Raw genomic sequence first — 15,044 nt, 5'->3', positions numbered from 1 at the left:
AGTCGGAGTTAGTTATTTATTCAAATTGGATAAAAAGTTTTTCTATCTAAGGAAACCCAGCAGATTGCATCCAGTCAGTGACTTGCAGCATTCACTCCTCCCGGATGAGCATGTAGAGACCGTGGACAGTCACTGGCGTTGACTTTGCAGCAATCCCTCATACTGAGCATGCATGTAGCGACAGTGGAGAGGAAAAACTCCCTTTTAACTGGAAGAAACCTCCAGCAGAACCAGGCTCAGTGTGAGCGGCCATCTGCCACGACCGACTGGGGGTTTGAGAGAACAGAGCAGAGACACAAAGAGAACAAAGAAGCACTGATCCAGGAGTACTTTCTATGGGAAGGAAAAGTAAATGTTAATGGATGTAGCTCCTTTAGTCGTTTCACCTAGAAAGAAAGAACAGATAAACTCTGAGCCAGTTTTCAAGGTTAGTCTGAAAGAGAGCACATAGAGTTAGTTACAGTAAAAGCTCAGTCAATTTCCATGTCTAGGAGAGAGAAAGGGTTAAACACTAAAAGACAGGGCCAAATGGATCATCTGTAGAAGGTGAGCATTAAGTTGTTGCCAGCAGAAGCTTGGACGATGCCCCTCTCCAGAAAGGTGTCACAGGTAGACACAGAGTCAGGCCAGGTGTAGCTTCTAGGAAGAGAAAATAGAGAGAACAAAGTTAAAAGCTGAAATAACAGCAAATAATGCAAAATTGGAGAGTAGTGTGAGAATGTTGCAACCTGCTGATGACACTAACCACAGTGGGCTCTTCCGTCTGAGAACATCCTGTTTGAAGCCTCGCAATGGCAAGGTACTGTTGATCAACTGTTAGGTGTCAACAAATGTGCCTTTTAGTAGTAGTTTATTTATTAGTGTTGTTCATCTTTATAAGTGAAAGATTCTTTGACTTAGGTCATTTAATTGATAATTTATTGACTCTTAGTTATTAGCTCTTGTTTATTGATCTTCTAATCATTAAGGTCCTTCCTTTAATTCAATTCAAGGGGGATTAAATGTTGTAGATCATTCTAATAATGAAAAGAAAGGAAACATCCTTCAGACTAATTTTTGATAGTCTCTGAAACTGACTGATTTATAAACAGCAATGTAGTTAAAATTACCTTTAGCAGGTTTACTTCAGCAGATTTAAACTTATGGTCAACTGATGTGACACTTGTCCCAGCACCATGTTTGCAGATAATGAAATTATGGAAAAGGACAGTGATTGAAACATGCTTTTCAATAGATACATTGAGTAATAACACACCAGGTCCAATTTATTTCTTAGATCGGGTTATACAGTTTAAAATGATTTGTATGTGGTCTATTTTAAGCTCATTGAACTTCAATCTTCCAACATTATACTGCCACCTTGTGGATAAAACGAACAAAAGCTTAGTTTAAGTGGCGTGACATTTTATCTCGCTTATTAAAACCATTCTTTATTACAAGAAGATGTTGCTTAATTACAACTTTTGAATTAGACCCCCCCTATAAACACACACAACAATGTTGCTTTTCTTAGTTTAAAACCTTGATGTCAAAGTTTCACTCCACCCAATCCAAGGAGTACATTGCAGCCGAGTTTCCTCCTCGAGGTAAGATGATATCTGTCCTTCACTGTAACCGATTTCAGATGGTGCTAGAAAGAGAAACGGACTCTGAACACCAAAAGAAATCAGTCAACCTGGGATAGAGGACAAAGGGGCTTGAAGAGTTGGATATGTTTCTTATGTTCCTACTGCATACCTGAAAGGCACAACCTGCCTGTTGCTGCTGCTTCCAGTCCAGTGAAAACCTTCCCACCCAAAGAACACTGATTTCAAATGGTGCTAGACAGATGACATTACTCTAAGCCACCATCTGGAACCAGCTTCCAAAGGGGGCACTTCTGGTAAAATCCATCTCTCAGTGGAATCTGTAAAAAATATGTAAATATGAAACATGTTCATTTAAGCAGGAGATTAAATAATTCTTGACAACAAATGGTGCCTGTTATAATCATGTAAATAGCATAGATGCTGTAATAACCATTTTATCAAAAATACAGTGCCTTAATAAAAGTGTAGCTTGCTTTTGTGTGCAGCCCAGCTAACCAAATTGTAGATATTTGTAGCTATACCATTCCATTGTAGCTCTGGCTGTATGTTCTGGGTTGTTGTCCTGCTGGATGGTAAACCTTCACCCTAGTCTCAAGTCTTTTGCAGCCTCTGTTCCAGGCTTGTATTTAGCTCTATACATTTTCCCTTCAAAAGCACTATAACAGCATGGTGCTGCCACCAGCATGTTTCACGGTGGGGATGGTGTTCAGGGTTATGTGTAGTGCTACTTTTCCAACACATATTATTTTGCATGTGAATCTGTTGGTCTTATCTGACCAGAGCACCTTCTTCCGCGTTTAGTGTGACCCTACACGGCTTGTGGCAAACTGCAAATGTCTTTCCTTCAACAGTGGGTTTCCTCTTGCTATTCTTTCATTAAGACCAGAGATGTGGAGTTCACAAATACTAGTCAACAGATTCCCAACCTGAGCTGAACTTTTAAATATGACTAGAGTTTGGAGACTTTTACAAAATTTTCTGTTCACAGATTGTCACACCTGGGCTATGGACTTCTGCCGTTACAGTAAGCAACTTGGCTGCTTCTCTGATTAATGCTCATGTTGCCAGGCTTGTGCATTCATGTGAACAGACATGTCTTTGAAGGTTTGCAGTGGCATACTCTTTCATTATTAGATAGTGGGTTGCGGTGTTCCATGAGATGGTCAAAGCTTGCGATACCGTTTTATATCATAACCCTACTTTAAAATCTCTCCACAGCTTTAGCCCTGAACTGTCTGCTGTGTTCTATGGTCCTCATAATGCTGTTGCCTGATGTTCTCCAGCAAACCTGTGTTTACAGAGATTAAATTGCATACAAGTAGACTATTCAGCAACTAGGTGACTTCTAAAAGAAATTTGTAGCACTGAATTTTATTGAGTTTCAAAGCAAATGGGGATGAATACAAACTAAATTTGCAGTAACTTTAAACCAAATTATTTTAGTCAAACATAACATAATCTTGTTGAAGGGGATGGGGTTGTATAGACATGCATACTTTTGTGGATGAAAACGGTCATTTACACTCTGTCTGTAGATGTGAGTTATGCATCAACCAAACACCCACAATATGATGACTCAGAAATGCATGGTATTTACTCACATCAGAGTTTTACATGGGTTCTCTGTTTCAGATGGGATAGCTGAATCAAAAATATTTAGAATACTGCACCTTAAAGAGCATTAGAGGTAACATCAAAGCTAAAAGCTGCTTCATTTGAAGGCCTTAACATCTGAAAGCAGAACAGTCCTACACCTCTGTGTTTCACTGAATAAGTTAAGGGCACATTGAGCAACTTTGTTTCTGGTTGGAACAAGATGAGGGTCCAGCGCAGCTTGTCAGTATTTCAAACTCTGTAAGGGATCACCAGCAGTGATGATCTTTGATATGGGTGCTATGGCTTTTTGCCAAGATGGCACTGCCTGGGTGGAGGCACCAGCCAAACAAAGAAATGTCATCATATAGCATGAATTCATCATCTATTACTTATTTATATGTCCAGTCAATGGGAATGGGTGTCCCCTTGTGGTGAGGACAAGAAGAGATTGCCTTACATGATGGGTGACTGATGACACTGAAGTTGGTATCTGATTCATAGCTTATGATTCAGGTCAGCAGCTGTTTTTGATATCAATATGGCTCAATATGGCCCAGGGCAATACTGTGTCAGGGGCCAGCAGAACAGCTTAGAAAGGTTTCTGTCATTTGCCCCTCTGAACATATTTTCTACTGCTTATTTGCATATTCAGTCAACATGAAGTGTCTGTGCTCCTGAGTTCTGTATAGTCTAAACACTGTAAGAGAATATGGGCAAACACTGTGCCTTGCTAATGATCCTGAAGTTGGTAGCTGATTTAGGATTCACATTAATAAATTAAAGGACTATTTGACTGTTTTTGTGGACTCCAGGCAGCATTTACTCTAGTTAAAAATCTAAATTATATAGATTAGTAAAACCTGAACTGGATTATTTTACAATAATGAGAGAAACTTTAAAACAGAACCCTTCATTCTTTTTGTAAAAAATCAAAAGCATAAACACATTTTAGATTGAGTCAAGCAAGAAAACCACTGTTTATAGACTGATCAAACTTAAATTGATGTTATTCTACACTGATTACAGGTTAATCAGCTAAACATTCACTCAGTTTGTTAAAACAAAAAGGGGGACATAGAAGGGCTTTTGCCCAGGGCGAAAACCACCACTGACTGCCAGCATGAACTCTGGGATGGTTTTAGATTCAGATTTGTGAAATCTGGTTCGTCTTGTTGAAAAAGCTGAAATAAGGGCTGTAGACGAAGGAGGGAAAGCGAGCAGTAGCAAATGATTAAACAGAAAAACTCTGGGAAAAAAAGAACCTAGGCACTTCTCAGTCATTCTTTTTCCTCCAACACACCCACACTAGTTATCTGATCTATAATCCAAGCTACATGGATGCGTGAAACAACAACAACGCATGCACTCAAAATGCTGCCTCTGCATCGCATGCCTCTGACTAACAGGCTCACCTGCAGACATACGAGATTAATCCTGTTCTCTCCGTTGCTTGGAAGAATAGAGGATAGTTTGTTTGTCTCCAGTCACTACAAGAGGAAACAAGAAGGGAAGTAGCAGTCAATTGCTGGCAATGAAAACCATGACGCAGAAGCAAAGCTACAATGCACAGAGAGGGTGGGGCAAGGACAGGTAGTGGCCAGTTCACTGACTTGTTGCCAAGTGCCTCAACTAAGTAGAAAACTACCCAGCCATCTCTAATTTCCTTGTTCTCAGTGTTTCACTCTTAACATACAGATAAACAAGCCATTGCGAAACCATTGTTTTAATTTAAAACAAGCAGGTTAATAAAGCAGATCTTGTTCCAGACTAAAACATTTACCACCGTTTTCATCACACAGCCTTTTACGAGCCCTTTATCAGGCTTCAGGTGGACAAAACTGAGTTGTTTGTCTTTGTGAGTGTCGCGTTCTGTGGTTTAGAGTGACCAAAGCACAGACAAGAGCTCGGCAGCTGCATGTTTAAAGGAGTCTTCTTTTATTCAAAGGTAAGTTCAAAAAGGTTTTCCAAACGTAGCAAAATCACTGCAGATACAAGAAATCCAAAAACGAAGGTAGGTGAACGGAGATTCGAACGGAAGGAACCAGCAAGGAACAAACAAGAACAGAGAGCTTATGAACAGAGGGAAGTGGAGTATGGACCAATGAGAAACTGAGGCAGGTAATCAGATGAGAATGGAAATCAGGTGTGGACCAGGCTACAGAGAACTGAGGGAATATGAATGGTTGCTAAGGTGACCGAACTAGAATACAAAGGGAACATGAGGGAAGCTAGGCAATAACATAACCAAAGGAACCTGACTACAAAAACAAAACTATATAAAACAAAACTCAGGGAAACAGAACTAAGCAAAACTATAGACGAAAATAATAAACCAAAAGCGACATAAGAACCTAGAACAATCATTAACTAAAGCAAACTGAGAAACTAGAGGGAATAGAAAAAAACACCAAAACCTAATAATTAACAAAAAACCCATAAAGAAACCCTGACTGTAAATAAACAAAACCTAAACCACAGAAAGGGAACCAGGACGAGGAGGAACTAGTAAAGAGCGCAGGTGAACAAATACCAAAACATAAATAAACACAGATATACTAAATGGGAAACTAAACTAGAAACTACAAGGAAGACAAAGGAGCTAGAATAACAAAAAATATAATAATAGTCATAAGAAAACCATAACAAGTAATAGAAAAGAAACCACTAAAGGAACTTAGACAAAACCCAAACTAAATGAAAGGTCAAAAACACAAGACCACAACAAAGACCAAAGATGTCGCTTCATGACAGTGAGGGAGTATAAAGATGTTGTTTTTGCATCTGTTTGTACGGTAGCCTCAGTGACAGCTCTGATCAGAGGGCCTCAGTGGCCGTAGGTATCTGATTCCTTTGCCTGGCTTGCTCCACCCTGCCCTGTCAGTTTTCTTTTTTGGGTTGTTTGGTGCTTGTGTACCACTCGACCTGTTGTGTAATGCTTATAAAAGATTTAAAGGGGCAGGAGGCCTTGGGAGAGTGATAAAGGACACATTTACAGTGGGACTGCAGAGCACATGAGGGAAATCAGTGAGGATAAATACAAGCCCGTTTTTACAGAGAAATTGCGGTAAATTAGAAATATATTGCTGTGGTAAAATTTACTGCAGTAAAACATACATTATAAGCAATTAAACATCTTACAGTTGTAGTTTTAAGCTTATGAAAAAATATGTTGATTAATCTAAAATGATTATGTACAATTGTACTTAAACATGAGAGGCCTCTAGTAACTCTGCGTAGTTCTTTATACACCAATCAGGCATGACATTATGACCACCTGCCTAACAGTGTGTTAGGCAGGCCTGATTCATCAAAGCATGGACTCCGTTAAAAGTGTGTCAGCAGCAGACGTGTAAGGTGCGAGGTGGAACCTCTGCGGATGGGTCTTTTTTCTTCAGCACATCCCACAGATGTGGATGTGCTGGTGTGGCTATGCACGTGATGCAAAAAGAGACATGATTCTTCAAAGCAGGACCACTATTTTCCATCGCTCTATGGTTCAGTTGTAAAGCTCTCATGCCCATTTTTGGTTCTTTTAGAGGTGGAAAGGGGTCAGCATTGAAACCTACACAGGTTCTGCAGCATTAGAGCACCATACAAAGCACACTGTGATCGACTGTGTATTATGACACTAATGAGTCTTGGACGTGCATAATAATTTTTCCGGTTTACCACTGTTCCTTCTTTCCTTGGACCACCTTTTGATATATACCAACCACTGTAGACTGGGAACACCCCACAAGAGCTGCAATTTTGGTTATGCCCTGAACCATATGTCTAGCCATAACAATTTGGTTTTTGTCAGACTCACTCAAATCCGTGAGCTAACGCATCAATTTCAACTGTTGCCTTGCTGCTTAATATGCCTACCCACTAAAAGGTGCCATGATGAAGTACACACGTTATTCTCTTCATACATCATTGGTCATAGTGTTATGCCTGATCGATGTACCAGAATCATAATGAGACATGTATGTGGTTCATTCAGACTTCCAGAGAGTGAGACCTTCCAGCTGATAACAGGATGGCTGGACGGAATATGGCATGCTGTCTTTTATCCCTGTGTGCTCTTAACCTGACTATCATGCAACATGCTGGATATGCAAACGTTGGCAGCCTTTTTGAAACCCCAGAAAACAGGTAAGGAACTACATTTTCTAGGATATACACACAGAGACTGTTGTTTTTATGGTAGCTATGATAACCACACTAATGCCTAATATAAAATTCTAATAAATCTTATATATCTCAAATATATATCCAAGTGTTTAGTAATGGTAACAATGAAGTATTAGATGTGAAATTTTGCGTGGGAATCTAAATTAAGAATTCCATGTGTTGAAAACCAACATCCAAGAGGTAAATAAAATGTTTCGGTACAGAGGAACAAAGAACATATAAGCAGGATCATTAAAATTTGAATAATTATTTCACTGGTTTGTTGCTGTCACAACTATGCAATAGTTTCTCAGATACTGAAAGATAAGCGTTGTATATACAAATGAAACCATGTTCCTCCTCCTTTAATGTTCTTTTAGCACCTTTGTGAAAATCTCAAAATATCAGGTCGTGTTTTTGCAGAAAAAGTAAATTCTTAGGGATTCACATTTCAAACACCGCAGTAATGTTCTATTGTATAACAGAACTATGTGACATTTTGGATACATCCACACAGACTAATAGACTGTGTTTGCTTAGACTGTACTGCTTAGTTGTTCTAAAAACAAAGCCTGCCACATAATAGTGTGAAGATTGGAAGACTACCTCTACAGCATCCTTGCAAAAGCGGTATCAAAGATCTGTAATGGTATAAAGTATACACTACCATTAGCACAAGCAGGAACTGCAATGCAGAGCATGAGCGGTCACAGATGCTTTTAAAACGTCTCAGACATGCTGCATCTTCTGCAAACAATGGTGCAAACCAGAAAAAAACAAAACAAAGAAACCTCTCTTGCTAGGAGTTTTTTTATTTTATTTCTACCATCAACAGGGAACATTCTGCTACAAACATCCGGCAGATTACTGTTACTGACAGTCTAGGGAAGACCAGAATTCAACACGCGCTTTAGTTTCCTAGAAAGAAACTAATATGCCACTTAGAATTCATGGAAAGGTTCCTGGACTCAGCTGATGTAAAAGGGAATATAGAAATATTTGAAACCTCCAGGTAATGTTCTGAAAGCCTTGAAATGTCTTATGAGTCTGTAATTTTAGCAGGAGACATTTTCATTGTATTGGTTTTCTGCATCCAAAAAATCAATTTCAACAATGAAACTCACAAAAATGTAACTTTTAATAAATAAGACTAGCAATGGAAACACACATCATCTAGTCACAGAAAAGTGCTGTTGTTAGTGCTTAACCTTAATATGTGAAAACAAAGCCTCCCAGCCAATCAGAGGTTGAACATCCGCTGCCTCTTCTTTTAAGCCAACAAAATGCTGCTGTGCAGCTTGTGCAGCCTGGGAAGCTCCTCCCGGCCAATGAGAGTGCAGCCTTGGCACGAAGGCCTGTGATGCAGCAGCTTTTGGAAATGCAGTCCAGCACATGTGTACTGGAGAGAAGAAAAAAACCCAGTGACAAAAAAGAACAAGGTTTACAACTTCTTTCTCTTGTCCATCTCAGCATCTCTCTGTGTTTCCTCTCCACCTATCCCCTTTCCTCTCTCCCTCTCTCTTTCTCTTCTCTTTCTGTTTCTGATCCGGTGACATGACATTTAGCCCTCCTTGTCCCCCTTTTCTACAGGAGATACAGAGACAGACAGATGGGCGGACAGATAAACAAACTGAAAGGGAAGGGGAGAGGTACAAGCTGGTTGCAGAGAAGTCCAGCCCAGAAGCGACTGCGTCACCGTCTCTGTCTCTCCTAACTACGCAGGAACAAATGTGTCTCGGGAAGGGTTTCGCCAGATCGCAATGGCTCTGGAGGGTGAAAACAAGTTACATGATGAAAGTAACTCTAGATACAGAAAGGTATCTGTCAGCAACATACAGCAGCCACTGCCTCAGAGTCTGTTTATGGATGCTGATTCTTTGCATCAACTTCATCAGACTGAACCAGAAGAGTCCAGAGCTGCTACTATTTTAACATAGACACCTGAGGCGACATAAACAGCTGAATTCATTATGTAATTTTACTAGTTTGCCGTACTTATTACCTGACTGCATCATAAGAGGGTCAGACTGCGCTGTCATTGATTATTTTCACCTATTTGCAAAAAAACAATCACACATATTCCTCTAGGAGAGGGTGGGGGAAAGAAAATGTTGTACCTTGATAAATTCTCGGAAAAACATTCCGGACTGAGCTTTTCTCTGATATTAGGAGCCCTCGAGAATATTCGTGCTGTTATCGTGTTTGTCGCAACCAGCGCCACCTCACCAAGCCATCAAAACAAGAGCTTGTAAAACTATGTCAAATCCACAGCATCCATGTTGAAACTCAGGCACTAGCTCACAAAAACTACGCAACACACACACACACAGACTCTTAATGCAATGACAAGCAAAGCACATCAAAACTACCAAGGAAGAAGAGGACAGGAGCTGAGGCTGTCCGAAAAGCAACGTGGCTCCTCCGGGTTTGAAAACGGCCGATGATGACTCTGGACTTCTGTTTTCTCTGCTTCTGTTTCTCTCGAAATGAAAAAGTGACGTAGCAACTAATCCGAAATCACTCTCTTGCACTGACTCGGAGTTGCTCTCCCTCCCTCTCTGTATCTCCACTTCTCGTCCTTTCTGCTCACCACTGAAAAGCACACACACTTCTTTTATTTTCAGCTTGCTGCAACAGCAGAACTGCTATTAGACTGCTACTTCCAATTCACACAAACACACACACACATCCACAGGCAGACAAACAAAACAGAGTCGACTCAAATGCATATGTACGTGCGTGTTCACACACACACACACACGGCTTTGCACACACGCGCATGATCACACTATTTCTCTTCCTGAGTGTGACGCAGCACTTAATTCTCTGTGCTTTTCTTATGCCACTGTGGTGGCTTACACAAACGCAGCTTCTTGATCAAGCTGAGCCACAAACACACTTGCTAGCTGTCACACAAGGCAAGTGAGCATGAGCAGACTGCAGTTAAAGGGACCCTACCACCACGCCTCGCTGGCCCCCCACTCTGATGTGGCTGTGTCCTCATTTTCCCCCATGTCCCTTTCTAAACGGGTCTCTCTCTCTCGGCTGCCCTTCTCTCTGGCGTTCTGCTCCCAGCTACAGACGCACTCAGGCTCCTGTGTCTATGAGGCTGAGCTGACTGAACCGCCTTGATCACCTGACAACCCACTGGTTTTAAAGGCACACCATCACCAGCGCGTTTATCAGTTGCATAAGCACCCAGATAGTGTTTTCAATACCGCCTGATGTGGATCCGACTCAGATCTGAACCCGGTGCTTTGGCTTATGTTGTATTCTCACAGGTTGGTGGCTTTCAGAATATGCTCAGACACGTTCATTCATGATATACTTCTACAAAAGCAGAAAAAGTACATCTTATTTGAGGCTTGCATGTCTGACACTTCCATGAATCAGCCTACCACATGGACTTCCCCTTCAGTGTTACCAACCATATATCATCCCTAAAGAAAACACAGCGCCCCATTTTATCCAGTACTGTCATCAGAAACTCATTTATGCTTTAGTTTAAGCTTTTTTCAAACAAAAAATTTTATATGCATTTTACGGGGACTTTCTGCGAAACTTCAACGGAAAGAAGCCCAGAGTAGTGATGTGGAAGGAAAACATTACATGGTTTCCAAATGTTTTTAAAATGTGTTCATTTGTGTTAATCCCCACTGAGTCCCCCACTGGAGAATGGCCTTCACTGCAATTACAGGTCCAAGTGTTTAGGGCTCTGTCTCCATCAGCTTTGCACGTCTAGATAATGAAATCTTTCCCTAATCTTCTTTGCAAAATATCTGAGATTCTTTGCAAAATATCAGAGATTCTTGATTGGATTAGATCATCTTCCCATTAATACTGACCAGCTGACCTGCCATTGCTGAAGAAAGGGATCCCCACAACATGATGCTGCCACCACCACGTTTCAAAGGTCATTGTTGGCTTTCTGCTATGCTGAGTATTTTGTATAATGTAGACGTAAAGGTAAACTTTGGTCTCATCTGACCGGAGCACATGTTTGCTGTCTCTGTTGTGTCTTTGCTGTGGCGAACTGCAAATGGGACGTCTTATAGCGTTTTTTTCAACAATGGCTTTCTTCCTTTTCCTCTTCCTTTAACCCACCTGAGCTTTGGATCTCTGGCCATTGTTTTTTTACGTGTCAGGTGACTTCTGAAGGTAAATAGTTGTACTGGATTTTATTTACTGGTACCAGAGTAAGGTGGTTGAATGCAAACAGTCCTTAATACAAAAACTGTATGTGTAAAACAATGTTTCAGTTTAATTCCAATTGGCAGTTATGCACTATTTTGTGTTGGTCTTATACGTTTGTGGCTGTACTGTGACCAAAAGTGAAAAGCTTAAGGGCAATGTATACTTTTGCAAGGAACTTTGATGAATAGAGAAAGGAAAAAATAATTTATTATGTTAGATGGAAAGTGGAAAGTTGCTAGTTTTTTTTTTTAAAGGATTGTGTTCTCATCTTATAAATACTCTGTTTATTTAAGCATTCAGGCTGTGGCTGATGTGATAGCTGCCTTACCTTGATTAGATGATTTGTTTTTTGCTCCCAACGTAAATGGGTCAGTGGTGCTGAAGAAGTGAAAAAAAGTAAGAAATTAGACTCAAAGTTAAAAACAGCCACATGGAATAACTTTAGTATCACTTTTTACTTTCAAGGGGGAAATCTGTTCCAGCTATTTGTTTGCAATCAGCCTGCTTTTTAAACAGGAGCAACAATATTCATTCAAACTCTTTCATGAACTCCCAGCAACAAGGCTGTGCCTTTTGGGCCTGTCTGCATTTCTCAAGCACAAAGTCATTTTTATGTACTAAGCTGAAACATAGGCTTTGTCCTAAAATACAATGGGTAAATAAACTCATTGTATCATAGAATTATACATGACATTATTAAAAAACAATAAAGTTTAAATTCTTCAAAAGCGGACCATGTTTCATCCATAAATTGGATCTGTTGTGAGCTGAAAGGAAGACAACTCTGTTTTGAAAGCATTTTCTACATAATAATTTAACTTCTCTTTTAGCTCCTGATATTTTAGCTTTTAGCTCCACAAGGCTTCATCTTACAAGCATTGTCGATAACTTTGAAGTTTTTTATGACTTCAAACCAAGAAGAACCAATTGTCCTATGTTTATGCTGACACACACACCCACACAAGCTAACAGCTTTCCTGATGCATAAACATGTCAGCTCTTCCTGTCTGCTATTTTGCTTTTCATCCAGCGAACAGTGCGTTAATTTTAGCCATGTCATCTATCAGCTGTTCTTGTTCCACTTCCTAAACCCTAATCCCTCCACTGGAAAGGTGCCCAGTCAGCTCTATTGACATTGTATTTGGCTATAAAAGGAACAATAAGCATGATTCCTAAAAGTGACCACATACAACACTTTAATGTTGGGGAGAAAATGTGGCTAATATGTTTTTTGTCATTACCTTGTTTGGCTCATAGGTGTTGGTCCAGCATCATATGGGAGGTGAAGGATCCCACACATTATTATATCATGATTTACCATGCTAAATTAATATTTCGGAGCTAAACAAAAAACAAACTTGTACTGATAGAATATGAAACAAATAATGACGCACAGTTCATAACTATATTTCAAAATATTGTATTATTTAATAAATAAAAGCATATATATTTTTATTAATACTATATTTTAATATGCATATAATTAACTGTTTAATATATATACAAATACTTAAATATATATTAATAAATGTATAAATACGAGTAGTTTTTTAACTATTCATCTGTTTTTTTACTGCCACACCCTGCATATGAAAACTGAAACTCCTTCAGCTTTGCTCCACTGCTGCTATTTCTCCAGTGTGTTCTCATCTTTCATTTAATGTAGAAACCTTCTCAGCAAGACACATATGCTGTTGTTATACTGTTGCCTCTGAAACAGAAAAAATACAGCCATTATGTTTAATCCTAAAACAGAACAAATTGTTCTTACGTGCAGTTATGTTAGGACTAAAATAGTCATGCTACCTTAACTTTGTAGCACTGCATCATCCCTATATGATAACTGACTCATTTCATGAAGCCAGTTTTTGTATAACTTTGCTGCTCCTGTCCAAACCTGCAGGAATACGCCATCTCGTGTTAAAGAGCAGTATTACTCATTGGTGGTTTGTTTACATCGGAAGGGAAAAAGAAGTGCGTATGAAACGTGTGGATGGATGGAGCTGAGTCAAGGCGCAACATCAAGATACAACAACAACTTTAATCTCTCAATTACTTTTATTTTTTACTCTCTCTCTCTCTCACACACACACACACAATACCTATATATCTATATTTGTATGCATGTTTATGCTGACAGTGGAAAGGAATGGAGAGGGAGGGAATATCATAATGGAATCTGATGAAAAAAACAAAACAAACATTATTCCCTAAAAGTACAAAAAACTCGTTTTTTTCCATTTTTTCCTTCGGTAACTTCAGTTTCAAGTTCCATTCAAGTTAACAACAGTTTAACATTGAAAATACGGGTCAAATTCAACATTAGCAAGAGATGAAAACAAATATATCTGTTTACAGTGCTTACGCAGATCCACATGGATGCTCACTCTCGAGGTAAATTGAAGTGCGCAACATCCTCCCGCAGCAGCAGGCATCCAGCGTACCTCTTCATCCCACCCAACTCCCGACTGCCTCCAGGAAATTGATCCGCACGCAGTTCTTATCTTTAGCAGCTTTATTTTTTAAGGAAGCCTCTGACTGCAAATACTCCGCTGATTTCGGCTTTATGCTGATAAAAATATAAATAAATAAACTGCGCACTACATAATCCAGTCACGACCATGCCTAATTTATTACAGGTTTCCACTGATAAAAGACGTTTAAAGAGTTTTAAGAGAAACCGTGGCGACGATTAACGAGTATGTTTATTATATAAACATCATGCTTGGGGAAAAAAAAAAAAACTAAGTGGAACACGTTACCAAACATCATTACAACAGCACCGCCCACCATAGACGCACTCTAACCTATATATCCATATACATAGATGACTCAGTGGAGTAACAAGGCCATGAAGGGAAACAGAAGGTGGGATATCTTACTCACTGCGGTCTCGTCGCCTTACTGCTCTGTCACCTCCGGTGCTGTAACCCCACATCAACCCCTCTGCTTGTTATTCAGCCCAGAGTGGGTCCCCCACTGCCCTTATGAAAACCCCTGTCCATGGACATTTTCACAGCAACACCCGCAGGCCACGCCCTCACGCGCACACCCCCGTCCTCCCATTGGATGCCGCTGCAAAATGCGTCGACGGGATCACATGCTTGTGACGCATGTTTACAAACAGGCGCAGAGCGGAAGCGGTAGCATGCAGCGAATAGGTTCGCGTCTAGTTTCGTCTTGTCATGTGGATCCACCTTTCCTACCAACTGCGCGCTCCCGATGCTTATGAAGCATATGTCGGGGATACTTAAATTTGCACAACGCCTGTCAGTTTCGGAAATAGGTTTTTCCTTCTTTTTGCAGATAAAAGGCTTCAACAAAAGGCTTTAAATTGTTAGCTCTGCCTTCGCTAATATTTTGATTAAAGGAACATCAACCGTAGTTTTTAAGACAAATTTTCCCTTCTATAAACGTATAAACAAAATAAGAGCCAAATTGCTAAATTTTGTTAGAACAGCTCATCAATCATCAGATTTATCATTAGAACATTTGAGCTGCTTAGGCACA

At 39.9% G+C, this 15,044-nt stretch overlaps 1 long non-coding RNA gene across 1 annotated transcript; it reads right to left on the bottom strand.

The window, feature by feature from the left end:
- Positions 1-8,087: 8,087 nt before the first annotated feature.
- Positions 8,088-14,544, bottom strand: LOC124865313. The gene is made up of 3 exons (XR_007037543.1): positions 13,341-14,544; positions 11,863-13,245; positions 8,088-9,106 (listed from the first exon to the last, which is right to left on the bottom strand). It is a non-coding gene; the product is annotated as an uncharacterized LOC124865313 (long non-coding RNA).
- Between the last annotated feature and the right edge of the window lie 500 nt (positions 14,545-15,044).

Source organism: Girardinichthys multiradiatus, chromosome 1 (genome assembly GCF_021462225.1).
Source record: "Girardinichthys multiradiatus isolate DD_20200921_A chromosome 1, DD_fGirMul_XY1, whole genome shotgun sequence".
Classification (NCBI taxonomy): Eukaryota; Metazoa; Chordata; class Actinopteri; order Cyprinodontiformes; family Goodeidae; genus Girardinichthys; species Girardinichthys multiradiatus.
The sequence above is the reverse complement of the archived record's forward strand: the minus strand, read 5'-3'. Positions and strand labels throughout refer to the sequence as shown.